The sequence below is a fragment of the Mytilus californianus genome, unplaced genomic scaffold, assembly GCF_021869535.1.
Source record: "Mytilus californianus isolate M0D057914Y unplaced genomic scaffold, xbMytCali1.0.p SCAF_2, whole genome shotgun sequence".
Lineage (NCBI taxonomy): Eukaryota > Metazoa > Mollusca > Bivalvia > Mytilida > Mytilidae > Mytilus > Mytilus californianus.
The window spans coordinates 65,129,665-65,143,825 of record NW_026262668.1 but is presented as its reverse complement, the minus strand read 5'-3'; the positions used below and the strand labels follow the sequence as shown (position 1 = coordinate 65,143,825).

The 14,161-nt window shown below is 32.4% G+C and overlaps 1 long non-coding RNA gene across 2 annotated transcripts in view; it reads left to right on the top strand.

Moving 5' to 3' along the window:
• LOC127730258 (uncharacterized) overlaps window positions 1–14,161 on the top strand; it is a 346,186-nt gene that overhangs the window by 253,494 nt on the left and 78,531 nt on the right. The gene's annotated exons all lie outside the window — the stretch shown is intronic.

Genomic DNA, 14,161 nt, shown 5'->3' with positions numbered 1-14,161 from the left:
ACCACATCTACTTATTTATATTAACTAGCTTTATACCGTATATCGGGTTTTTTTCGCGTGTGGTTAATTTTCACTTTGTTCGCGGCACCTAATGAAACGCGAAAATTTGACCCCGCGTAAATTTCTCTGCATATTCCATAATTTATGGTTGTTTGAAAGACTGTTTATTATCGAGTCTTTTGTGTTGTTCGACAGATCACAAGAATATGCAAACTTAATTAGGATCTCTGTTGTCATAATAATTGATTGGCTAACCATACATGTCACACCTTTTGACAACACAGCAATCAGTGACATGTTAAAAATAAGAGACGTTCTATTGATTGGTGTCAATACCCGAACATTTTGCATGTAATGTAAAAATAAAATAAATCACATTTACATGCATATGTCTACACCAGTAATGATCAAAACCTTCAACTTTTATCATACTCCAATGTAAACATTTTATTTTCCTTGAAATTGTATTTTCGTTTGTAGCACTTGTATTTATTTGATATAGATTAACTGTTTAATGATTTAGTTTATGTTGTTTACAACTTTAACAATACTATACAGTTATTTTTTTGCGTGTATTTTCCCATTCAGCGAAAATTATACACAGTGAAAATTTAACATGCCCATTTTGTCATCAAATCGCGAAAAAAGCCGACGCGAAAAAAACCCGATATACGGTATATACTTCTGTATATGTCACCATCTTACTATGTTGATTCAAACAAGATAAATAGAAAATAGCTCTACCATAACTTAGATAAACTCAACAGGCTTATAATCATAACTTTTGATGTCTTTAGTTAGCTAAACTGTAGGTTTCCGTAGCAAGCCTATTGTCGGCTTACAACGATATTGACACAACTAGACGACTTCAAACTAGAATCTATGGCAAACGTCATGATTTTAACATTCCATTTGTCCCTTTTCAATTTTTCAGAACTATAACCTCTCCCCGATCATATGGCGCTAAAATATCTCAATTGATACGTTACGCATGTTCAAACTATACGAACTTCATTAGCAGGGGTGTGCTTCTAACACAAAAACTGTTCCAACCAAGTTTAGAATCATACACTCTGTCCGATCGTATTGCGTTAAAATATATCACTCTATACTTTACGCATGTTCACACTAAACGGACTTCATTAGCAGAGGTGTGCTCCTTACACAAAAACTGTTCCAACAGAGTAACGAGGAAATTACGACGAAATTAGCGCTGCAAAACTTCTTACGTCACCATCACGAATTGGTTGACTGATACGATATGTTTTGTGCCTTAACTCACTAACGACATGTTTTCGCAGTATTAGATCTTTAGATACCAAATAAGTATTCTAATCTGTTATTTTATCGATGGTGTCCAATTCTTGATTGTGACATTTTGACTGATTGTGGATTTAGATGAAAGGTGAGGCATAACGCTAATTCTGTCGACACTTCCGGTGTCGCACCTTTTGTAGTTCCTCCGTTTTTGTTTTTTACCTTGGTTTGTCTTTGGACATCGGTAAACTACCGCTGCCTTAATTCATATCCTTTTACTCAAGTTGAAAGGACATATGAGATACAAATACTCAATAAGAACATTGTAACGGTTGAGGTTGAATGCTTTGTAGCATACCCTATATGTGTCCTACGTGATATGTAATTAGTTGTTTATCAAGAAAGAACACTTAAAACAACTAGAGGTCAAAATAGGGTAATCAACAACAGACAAATGTTTATACAGTATGACTAGCACTACACGGCCCTGAGTCAATAAAACTAGAATTAGTTGACAGAGACTATAAAAGATCGTTTTGAATAAAAAAATCACTTAAATACCTCATACTTTAAACAGAACACAAGACACCCTCTAATTATGAACCTGACTTGGGACAGGCATGTGACATGTGTGTGTGTTTGTGTGTGTATGAGTGTCGGTGTGGTATGGTTAAGACATAGATTGATAGCGTTAGATTTTGTCAGTTTTTATGGACTTCCCCGTTTTGAATTTGCCTTGATTTTGGTAAATTTGTTTTACTTTTTTATAGATCTGCAATAAAAGTATCAATCAATCATTTGTATACCAAAGAGTTGAATACACACGTCTATTGTTACCTATTCGTTTGTTCAAACAAATTGCAATGCACTTTTGATAAGTGAAGCATAAATATGACCTCTTTCAAAAATTTTGCAACAGCAGCAGATCAATAATGTTTCTAAATACGACGGTAATTTATAATTTTCACAATAATTTTCCAAAATTTTGAAGTTGTGAAAGGTTTTATTATGGGTTAGGTTTAGGGTTAGGGTGACACCATTTACAACCTGTAACTTGATATGCATATAAAAACTTTCTATATAACTGAGTATAATTTACGAGGAAGATATTAGAACAGCCATAGCATATGACAGGCAGACACCAATTTGGAACAAAGTTGTATTTAGTGTAAAACGTAAGTATACTATTTTAATTTGTATGTATTTTTTGTATTCTCTTTGATAATATTAGATTATTTTAAACTTAACGCAGACGTTAAAGGATTTTAGAAAAAGACGCCATCTTCGAATTAAAAAAAAAAAAAATTTGAACATACTATAACCAATAAGGATAATGAATAACTTCTGTCAAATATAGAAAAGTTGTGTATGTAACTGTTTGTAAGTAAAATGCATTTCTAGTCCGTATAACTATACCAAATATATTACGGTACTAACACATTCGAAAATTATTAGTTACATAGTGTGCTAGTGACCTAATACGATACGTATGGGGTCAGTAAATTCCATATGGGGCGAGAGCGAAGCAGCGAAGCAGCAAAGCTCGAACCCCGTATGAAATTTATTGACCCCATATATATCGTATTAGGTCACTATCACACAAACGAATTTATCTTACCGACTATTTTAACATGTGGCATTTAGACTAGTGGCCTATCAAAGTGATCAAGTCTTCAATATCAAAAACCCGCTTCCATTGGTCTATACAAAAACAAATGCCAACAGTAACTAATTGTCAGCTTTAATGTGTTTTCGGCATTTATTTCAGGCGTTCACTATCAATTTCTTCATCTGTTGTTTAGACGAAACGTTTCAGTTTTTCTTCTTCCTCCAGATTAACTTACATATTTTATTTTGTAATTCACGTCAATTTGAGAGATTTAGATTAGATATTTATATAAATGCCATTTATGTATAATACTGTAGTTGTACAAAATTAATATTGCAATTCCTTTGGGCAAAGTTTTTGCTTTTGAATAAACTCATCATAGATACCAGGATTGAAAGTTTGTATTTGCGCCAGACGCACTTTTCGTCTACAAAAGACTCACCAGTGACGCTCGAATCAAAAAAGGTTAAAAAGGCCAAATAAAGCACGAAGTTGAAGAGCATTGTGGACCAAAAATTCCTAAAAGTTTTGCCAAATACAGCTAAGGTAATCTATTCCTAAGGTAGAAAAGCCTTAGTATTTCAAAGTTTTAAAAACAGTTAATTTATAATTATGACCATATCAATGATAATTCATGTCAACACAGAAGTGCTGACTACTGGGCTGGTGATACCCTCGGGGAATAAAAACTCCACCAGCAGTGGCATCGACCCAGTGATTGTAAATAAACTCATCATAGATAACAGGATTGAAATTTTGTATTTGCGCCAGACGCGCGTTTCGTCTACAAAAGACTCATCAGTGACGCTCGAATTGAAGCTCGAATTGAAGCTCGTAAAAAACTTTACGACCAAAGAGATGATTTCAGCTTCCCAATTGTGACCTTTTCATTTTTAAACCAAGAGTTCCAAATGGTACAATGAAATCATCACTTCGTAAATTTTACGGACGCCATCACGAGTTGTTTGACCGTTATGAAATATCCGTTTCACAGATGATATCAGATATGTTCCTTATGTCGTAACTACTATCCCGTTCCCTTTTCACGAATGTGACCTACCGAATTAGACTATTTACCGGCTTTGTAATAACATGAGCAACACGACGGGTGCCACATGTGGAGCAGGATCTGCTTGCCCGTCCGGAGCACCTGAGATCACCCCCAGTTTTTTGTAGGGTTCTTGTTGCTGTTGTACCCCTATTTGTGACATTTTTAACTATTGTGCCTGTTTGTTTTGTTCACACATCGTTTTCAATATAATGGAATTTGATGCAACTGTCATACAAATGAGAGGTTTAGCTAGCTTTAAAATCAGGTTTAATCCACCTACATAAGAAAATGCCTGTACCAAGTCAGGAATATGACAGTTGTTATCCATTCGTTTGATCTGTATGAGCTTTTGATATTGCCATTTGATTAGGGATTTTCCTTTTTGAATTTTCATAATTTGATTAGAAATTTCAGCTTATAAATTATGTAATTCAACTAATACTAATAATAAATGCATCTACTTCACGCAAAGTTTACTTTAGATTAGTTTGGCTGATAAATTTAGGTTTTGTTCTCATAACCATTGTCTGTATTTGGGTCGTGAAAATTTTAGTTTTCATCGTTCTCGAAGGTTATCACTCCACAGATATTTGTTTTGCATACTAATTTTAAAAAATGGTTCTTTCACAGAAAATAACTTGTTTATCTCATTTTTGGTGAATTATTCTAACAACTTGTACCATAAATGTTCAAATTTGATATTTTGTCATCAATTTATTCAAATTCTAATTCCAAACATATTCAGAATTTAACTGCAATACCTTATTTAGATGTTTTCGATGTTAAAATCATTTAAAAAAAAATCATCTTGGATACCAGGCGTATAATTTGAAATCCAAGACGCGCCTTTCGTCTACTTAAGACTCATCCTTAGGCTCTCGAATCAAAACAGTTGACAAGCCAAAATCAAATACAAAGGTGAAGAGCATTGATGATCGAAAATTCCAAGAACGTGTGCTAAATAATACTAAGGCAAACTGTATTTGAGGGCATAAAACTTATCGTACACGAAATGACGAAAATGAAAACTGCAAAAACAGTAGGTTTTTGATCTATACGGAAAATCGACAAGAAAGCAAATAGTCGCGAAGTTTTAATCTCTGTACTGGAGAAGTGCAAATATTACAAGATGCATGATTGGTATGCTTTCCATTATATTTTTCATATAGATTAAAAACATATTAAAACAAGTATCATATATTAGCATTTTCATTTTCGACATCGAGTCTCAATTAGAGGTATTCCCGTAACAGTGTGGACAACCGTAGTACTGAATCATTATCTTTAACTTGTTCGTCATCGGCTATCGATAACAATGATTTTACGCTCACTCAGTCTGTCATAGGCCCTCCTATGGGGATTTAAATAAACACTTGTTACACATATCGATACATAAAATGAAACTCTTTTCCCAAAACTTTAAAGGAATTTGTTTGAATTCGTTCTATCAGCACACACAACAATTTCATTTTAGAGAATAATATATGTTCAGAGCTAATATCTTTAAATAATCGAAAAATACATTTACACATTTGGATTTTCATTGTAAAAACTTTAAGTCGATGGGGTTAACTCACAAAATATCTTAAGAGAAAAAATACTCTCACGTTGTGATCATTTAAGAGTAACATACCTTTTATTCAATGCATAGGATTTGTTTGTGAAAAGAGTTCCGGACGATGAAAAAAAATAAATTTTTTGACTGGATATTTTTCACATGGATCATCGTTTGAACCATTCAGTCATACAGAGAACTCATATAATTAGTTTGCCTTGGCCATTCTAGTGCTACACAACGCAATTGCCTCTATTTATGTATGTATGTATCTATATGTATATCTAATTGATTAAAAGACTTTTCTGTTTGTATAATGCTTTTATGCAAAGGGGAAACTGTTACGCGTGTGTGTGATCCTACGAAAGTATATTATGTCTATGTTTTGTAATTGCACAACTATTGAAAGTTGATCATGCATTCGTTCTAAATTAAATTTTACACAAGATAAAAGTGAAAAGATGCTAAGTGAAAAAATTAGACAACCGCAATGAGTTAATCGCTTTGACGTCCGAAAAAGATAATAGCTAACACATACATTGTAACTTTCAACGCTAGTTAAATTAATTTTATGTTTAAAGAACGTGCGATATCAGAAAAATTGTTTATCAAAACATAACAAAAACGTAAGTAAAGAACGTTTAAGTATTCAATATTAATAAAAACACAAAGGTTATTCCTGTACTAGTTTTTCGAATTATTTGATTTAGGCGTTGAGAACCTTTGGTAACCCCACAGTTTAAACGTTAATAAAAAATGCGACGTGATAAGTGGGCGTTACAGACGAACGTTCACCTAATTTATCCCAGTCAATGGGATAAAGAGCGCGCCAAAAAATGGTCTCGTCACACTGTTATGAAAACGATACTATTTTGGCCAAATTTCGTCACTATTCATTTCGCTTATAATTGACTGTAGTCCGGAACACTGTGTTTACCAACGTTAAATGCCTTTCTTGTTAAAACACTAGGAACGAGTTTTGTAAAAAAGTAAAACCAGTTTCGTTTCTGGTTATTTACATTGAAATTGTTTTATAATTTCAAATAATTTAAACTAAAGATACAGAAAAAGATAGAAGATGGCACAAATATCACTTATTATACCAGTTATGAAAAAGTATACGTCAGCTTTATATACATTCAGATTATATCTTCTGTTTGGTTTAGTCATGTTTTGTACAAACATTCATTTCTTTTCGCTTTACTAGTTCATGGAAAAATTACTATAGTTTGTAGTTTATTATCTTGGCTAATATTTCCCAATGGGCACATTATTTTGCCGGGATATACAAAAAGACATCCATTGAACGCTCAGAACTGAATTGTATTATTGGTAATTATACCAATTGTGACTCTGATGAACTAGTAAAGAAGATAAATCAGTATTTTACGCCTATTACTGTCCTTATTCATGGGCTTTGGGGTATCTCAATAGCAATGGCTAAAACAGTTTACCACATTGCAGTTTGAATTCTTCTCCAACAAACTGATCAACCGGTAAAATATTTTAACAAATTGCGTCAGTGAAGGTTGTTAGTATTTAGTGAGTGCAGTGGAATAAAAAGTAATACTTACCATCCAGCTCTAGTTAGTTGATGTCTATGTCCTGAATTTCAAACACAATAATGACTTACTATAATATAAGTCACTAATTTAAGAAGGTCTAACTTTGACATGAAAACTTCTATCCTAAATAAATTTTATAAATGAATAGTTTAAAACATTGTTTTGTAGGTCAATAATTTTTACCTCTGTTTCCTTACAGCAAGTTAATGCGTAATTGTAATTTAGATAATTTTTTCTAAAGCAATTTTCTAATCTGCTAATATTAAAGGGAAATAATTAACATTACTGTAAAATCAGCAAAATTTTGTTGTCAAATAAGTAATTTGTTTGTAACATTAGTTCCATGATTATTTAACTATTATCCCCTGTTCTGAAAAGAACACAGAAATTTATGATTAAGATTATTAAGATTTAAAAAAAAAACTGTTAAAAACATATTATGGAACACATTCAAAGTTCTATAAATCAAACAGATTCCTCTGTAAGTTTAGAAGGTATCACCAGCCCAGTAGTCAGCAATTCTGTGTTGACATGAATTTTCATTGATATGGTCAAAATTATAGATTAACTGTCTTGCAAAACTTTTAATTGTTCAAAGTACTAATGATTTTCTTCCACCGAGGATTAGATTACTTATAAGCAGTACTTGGCGAAACCTTTCGGAATTTCGTGTCCTCAATGCTCTCCAACTTCGTACTAAATTGGCATTTCAATTTTTTTTAAATTTTTTATTTGAGTCGTATTGATGAAACTTGTGTAGGCAAAATCATAAGCCTGGTATCTTTGATTAAATTTTAATATACAATGACTAAAAAAAATTATTTCCCTTTAATGCCTGCAGATCAGTAATTCTTATAGAAAATATTATCCAAATCACAATTACACAATAACTTCTTCTTAGAAAACAAAGCTATAAATAATTGACCTACAAAACAATGTTTTGAACTATTTATTTATAAAATTTATTTAGGATAGAAGTTTTCATGTCAAAGTTAGACCTTTTTAAACCAGTGACTCATATTAAAGTAAGCCAGTATTTTGTTTGAAATTTATGACATAGACATCAACTTACTAGAGCTGGATGGTAAGTATTACTTTTTATTTCACTGCACTCACTTCATACTAACATCCTTTCAAGCAATTTGTTAAAATAGTTGACCAGTTGACCAGTTTGTTGGAGAAGAAATTCAAACTGCAATTTGGTAAGCTTTTTTAGCCATTGCTATTGAGATACCCCAAAGCCCACTGAATAAGCACAGTAAAATGGAATATTTTCTGCTATCTATGATTTTCATAGCTGATCTTTGACCATCCAATGAAAGTCATGTGCAGGAAGTTAGTAGGATAAGGACAAATCCTGGAAATGAATATACACTTTCGACAGAACGTGAAAAGGGTCAATGTAATATGATGTTTCAAAATGCCGATGTAGCATACTATATATTTTTATCATTTTTTAAAACGGTCTTACTTATAATTAGTTTTAATATGATTTCAAAATCATCATAAATTTTTAAACCGTTCATGAGAACACAATATCTCCATTTTCATCACAAGATGATAAAAAGTTTTTTAGGATCGATTGCATATTGTTCATTAGTAATATTTGCTTGCATAAATGAACAGAAGGCATATCTAATAATGAGTCAGAAGTTTATGACAATGATGGAATTGTACTTTCAAGTTGTATGCATTCTAAATTAAAGTTATGAAAAGACAAATCGAAGTCCTGGCGAGTACATATATCTTTTACTCTCTATTTTCAATCTATACTTCTGGATTGATGATTGTATTTTTGAAGCTACGTCTATATACGATTAGAAAGTATTGCAAAGTGTATATAGCATTACAACACAGAAAAAACTCATTTCTCATTGTTTGTTCCCTTTCCTTGTGTTTTTCAAATTTAAATCTTTCATTTCATTTCATGATATTTTTTGACAAAATCCCAGATGACGAAAAGTATCAAGGTAACGTGACCATTTAATTTTTCATTAGGAAGTACTGCACCTGTTAATTATAAGAACAAGTAGGCGTGTGTTGTACCGGTAAATAATCATCTGTATTAAATTGATGTGTATTATAAACATATTTATTCATTCATTTGAAATAAAAAAAAAATTAAAAAAATTGTACATTTAGTTTTCAACTACGAAGTACTACAACTGCATAAAACAAGTAGGCGTGTGTTGTACCGGTAAACAATCATCTGTATTACATTGATGTGTATTATAAACATATTTCTCTATTCATTTGAAATAAAAAAATTGTAACATTTGTATTCTAATTATTTGTTTTTTTTAAATTTGTGTTGTAACTGAAACAAGTGTGGACACACATCAGTGTGGATAGTAATTGTTTGGTAAGTTTTAGCATTTTGGACACACTATTCCAGTAATTTATTTATGGTGGTGCCCTACCAGCTATTTTCTGATCTTTTCTTAGTCTTTCTCATAAGGTTCTATGTTAAACTATGTCCACTAGCTATAATGAGACCCAACTTGGATTTCAGATTAGTAGCAAAATCTCAAAACTATCATAGTGTAATCAATATTTCAATATTTGGTATTAATGTTCAAGACTGTTTTGAAAGAAGAAATCAAGGTGTACGGATCCTGTATGAAAACAAAATCTTGTATTAGTTTTTGTCTTGCTTCTTCATAACGTATACACTGCAATAAATAATTCCGGGTGGTCTCTAGTTGACCACATTCACACTTTGGATCTGTATTTATGTTAATTTTATGTTGATAATTTTTGAGATAGTGTCCTGATCTAAAATTAGTTATAATACATGAGTGTTATTGTCTTGGGAATCATGTAACAATTTTTCTTGTATTTTTTATGAAAATTGTAGTAAAAACTTCTTACATTATTATTATTACATATGATGATGCTGCTGTTCTTATGTCCTGCTAGGTAACTGTGCTTCATTGGATATTTTATTGGCTTCCTTTGCTACATTTTTTTCTAATCTGTCAGCATGTACACTTACATGTCCACGGATCCTTCAAAAACTTATTTTTATTCCGTGATGCTGATCTATTTATTTGATTTAGAAAGTGAATGTAATAAGAAGATGATTTATGCCTTTTTATCTTCCAATTTAGGGAAAGGATTCCAATGGCTGTCTGACTGTCAAAGAAAATAATCAACTTGACACAATTTTTATCTTGAATGCCTACTTTTAACATGTAAATAACACAAAATTAGCCTACCTTCACAGGAAAATATATGAAACTCTTAGGGTTTTAAGGAGGGTTTCGAGCGGCCGTAATTAGTTATCAAAGGTACCAAGCTTATAATTTAATACGCCAGACGCGCGTTTCGTCTACACAAGACTCATCAGTGACGCTCAATCAAAATAGTTAGAAAGCCAAACAAGTACAAAGTTGAAGAGTATTGAGGACCCAAAATTCAAAAAAGTTGTGCCAAATACGGCTAAGGTAATCTATGCCTGGGATAAGAAAATCCTTAGTATTTCGAATAAGTCATACTTTTGTAAACAGTACATTTATAAAAATGACCATATAATTGATATTCATGTCAACACCGAAGTGCTGACTACTGGGCTGGTGATACCCTCGAGGACGAAACGTCCACCAGCAGTGGTATCGACCCAGTGGTGTAAATAGTTATCAAAAGTACCAGGCTTATAATTTAATACGCGAGACGCACGTTTCGTCTACACAAGACTCATCAGTGACGCTCAGTCAAAATAGTTAGAAAGCCAAACAAGTACAAAGTTGAAGAGCATTGAGGACCCAAAATTCAAAATAGTTGTGCCAAATACGGCTAAGGTAATCTATGCAAACCCGCACACATTTTGTACGTGTATCAAGTCAGGGTATCTTACCATGTGTATTTTTTCTGTTGTTTATTTTTGTTTGTAAGCTTCTTTCTCAGAGGCGCCTGTTGTTTGTGATAGGTGTGGTCTGTTACTGTTCCCAATATTTTTTATAATTTATTCCTTTCATCTTTTATATGATTTTATTAAACATATCAACATAGTAGATATCAGCTTCAGTCTGGTAATAACGGATCAAAGATACCAGACTTATGTAATATATATTATCTTTTATCCTATACATTTCTAGGAATATCATTGGTTAAAAGCTACTGCGTGGATACCGTGTCTATTTCATATGGGGTTAGTAAGCGGGGCTTATTCTAATACACGGTTAGTAGTGGTGTTACGTCCCTTTATAAAAACAATACGGCGTTGATGAAAAAATCAAAAACATTTTTACAATCAAAGAAATTGATGATGAAGGATTGAAATAACACAGTGTGCAAGTGACCGAATACGATATATATGGGGCCAAAAAGTTCCGTATGGGGTTCGACCTTCGCTCTCATCCCATATGGAATTTTTACTGGCCCCATATATATCGTATTAGGTCACTACCACCATATGTAGATATAAGAAGATGTGGTATGAGTGCCAATGAGAAAATTCTCCATCCAACTCACAATTTGTAAAAGTAAACCATTATAGGTCAAAGTACGGCCTTCAACAAACGTAGCCTTGGCTCACACCGAACAGCAAGCTATAAAGGGCCTAAAAAATGAAAACCATTCAAACAGAAAAAACCAACGGTTCGATCTATATAAAAAACGAGAAACGAGAAACACTTATGAACCACATCAACAAACGACAACCACTGAACATCAGGTTCCTGACTTAGGACAGGTGCAAACAAATGCAGCGGGTTTAAACGTTTTAATAGGCGCCAACCTTCGCCCTACCTGAAACAATAGTGTAACATCACAACATAGAAAGACACACTATAAAATATCAATTGAAATGGCTTAACTCAATCAAAAGACATATTAACAAAGACAAGTTAACATATACCGAACGAATAAATTTGATCTATAACACAATGTAAATACAAAATTAATAAAACAAGGGGGTTAGATGTAAAACAATATCAGAAAGACAACTATAACCTTGGACAAAATGCCGCCAAATAAAATAACGTACACAGAAAAATAAAAATAATTTTGTTGTAAGGTATACATGGAGTAAGGAAATAATTTTTACAAAAATAAATAATTTTGTTGTTCCTAGTGCGAGAACAAAAGTGAAAATTTATCGTCATACTAAACACTTATCAAAGGTGGTATATATTAAAAATAGTGAGACTAGATATAACACTGAATAAGTATACATTAAAAATTGTACCAACAGGTCAAATTAATGCGAAAGTACGATTCGAGAGTACTCGCAGTTACTGAAAGCTAGTTAAAAGCCAAAAACAATAAATAATAAAAAAAAGCATGCATCAGAGACTAAAATCAACTAAAAAAACATCCCAGGGATTTAGTGTTTTAACGTCAAGGACAGTCTTATAATATGTATCCTTTTTGTGTTAAATTTGGATATTTTAGAAGTACATTTGATTCCACATTCCATGTCATTATACTTACAAATGACATAGTATAGTTATATCAATAACTCCCCCCCCCCAAAAAAAAAAAACAACCACAAAAAAACCCAAAAAACCATAAAACCAAAACTCAAAATCGGAAACACATTGTACAGTTATCTTTTCTTTTATTTGGCTTTTAAACATTTGAATCTTATCATTTAATAGTTCATTGTTCAATATTCATTGGACAAAAACAGTCGAAAGAGTGCAATTTAGTATATTATATCATTTTATCTTGTACTTCCTTGTTGATAAAAAGTTTCATTTCTTTCCCTAGATATGCATCTTACATTTATATTGGCGCTCGTGTATCACTTTGAAATTTTAAAATCTTACAACTTTATCGTATTTTTTTATTTAATGTTATCACGCTTGTTGGTGTCAATTACAACATTTGCATTTCACACGGTTACTTGTAGGATCATATTTCAAGAAGAAGTCCTCATTTAGATTTTGGAACCCCAGTATGAATAAAAAGAGATGTTATCCCAAAAGATTTATGATTTATAATATTTGAAAATGACCTTATCTTGCAGTATTTGTGTTAGGTTAACGTATTATAAAATACACGATTGTTTTTACGAAAAGACGAACAACAGTTCACATAACACTTTACAGAAATTTAAGGTTTATTAAATCGAACACCATCCTTAAGTGGAGTTAACTCGAGTGTCCAAAAGCGGAAGGGTGATCAATTTCTATTACACTAGTGGCATCCTTTGTTTTGCTCATGACAAGTAAAAAACGATAGGCAAGTCGCATAAGGTGAAGGCACAAACGATGAAGAGGACAGGATTGTAGTTATAAGTAAAACACATCCACTCCATCTTTACGCAACTATTTCATAATGGTCCGTCCAAATCATTATAGGGTCCCTAACCTGACAAAGAGATAAATTCAATTATACCATAAAGGATCCTTTCTTTCAGTAGCTTCATTGCAGGCAATAATCCACCTTTTGTGAGTATATGATAGGGAAAGGAAGCCCTAAAATGACATATGAACTTGGAGGTGCATAGTCCATATGCAGGAGCTGATGGAGTGAGCTATGTGAAATTGAAAATTCACAATTAAAAAATCATCTCTTTTAAGCTCATGTATTTCTCATCAGAAATATTTATGCGTGGATGTTGATAACTTTATGCTTGTAAGAATAAAGGGCATACAAGTGATGAAAGGAGTTTACCTTCTTCGCAAAATTAAGACGGTCTGTAGCTATGATTTAAGCGGAATACTTTGCTTAATTCAATAAACGCTACATATATGCATAAATCACTCGCACAAATGCGAGGTAATATCAACAATTGACAAACCAATGCGGACTAAGAAATGGAACAAACCCTGTCCAAAATCATCGTTAAAAACAGCAAAAAAACAAAACATATAGACGATCACAGAACATTAATTTTGATAAACATACAGAAAGGGTGAAGAAGAAAAATGTTAAACGAGTTAAAAATTAAAAGTCTGGTGAAAAACAAAGACAACAGTAATTTACAGATGTTCAATTTCGTAAATCGATTAAGAACAAAGAGATATAAATAACAAACAAATACTGAGGGAATCGCGTGAACTTCAAACGAAACAAGACCGGTTAAGCCCAAAGGGTAAGTGTCCGCAATTGTAACTGCAGATAGGGAATGCTTTAGAGCAAAACCGATATGGATTCTTACATGATATATAAGTTGT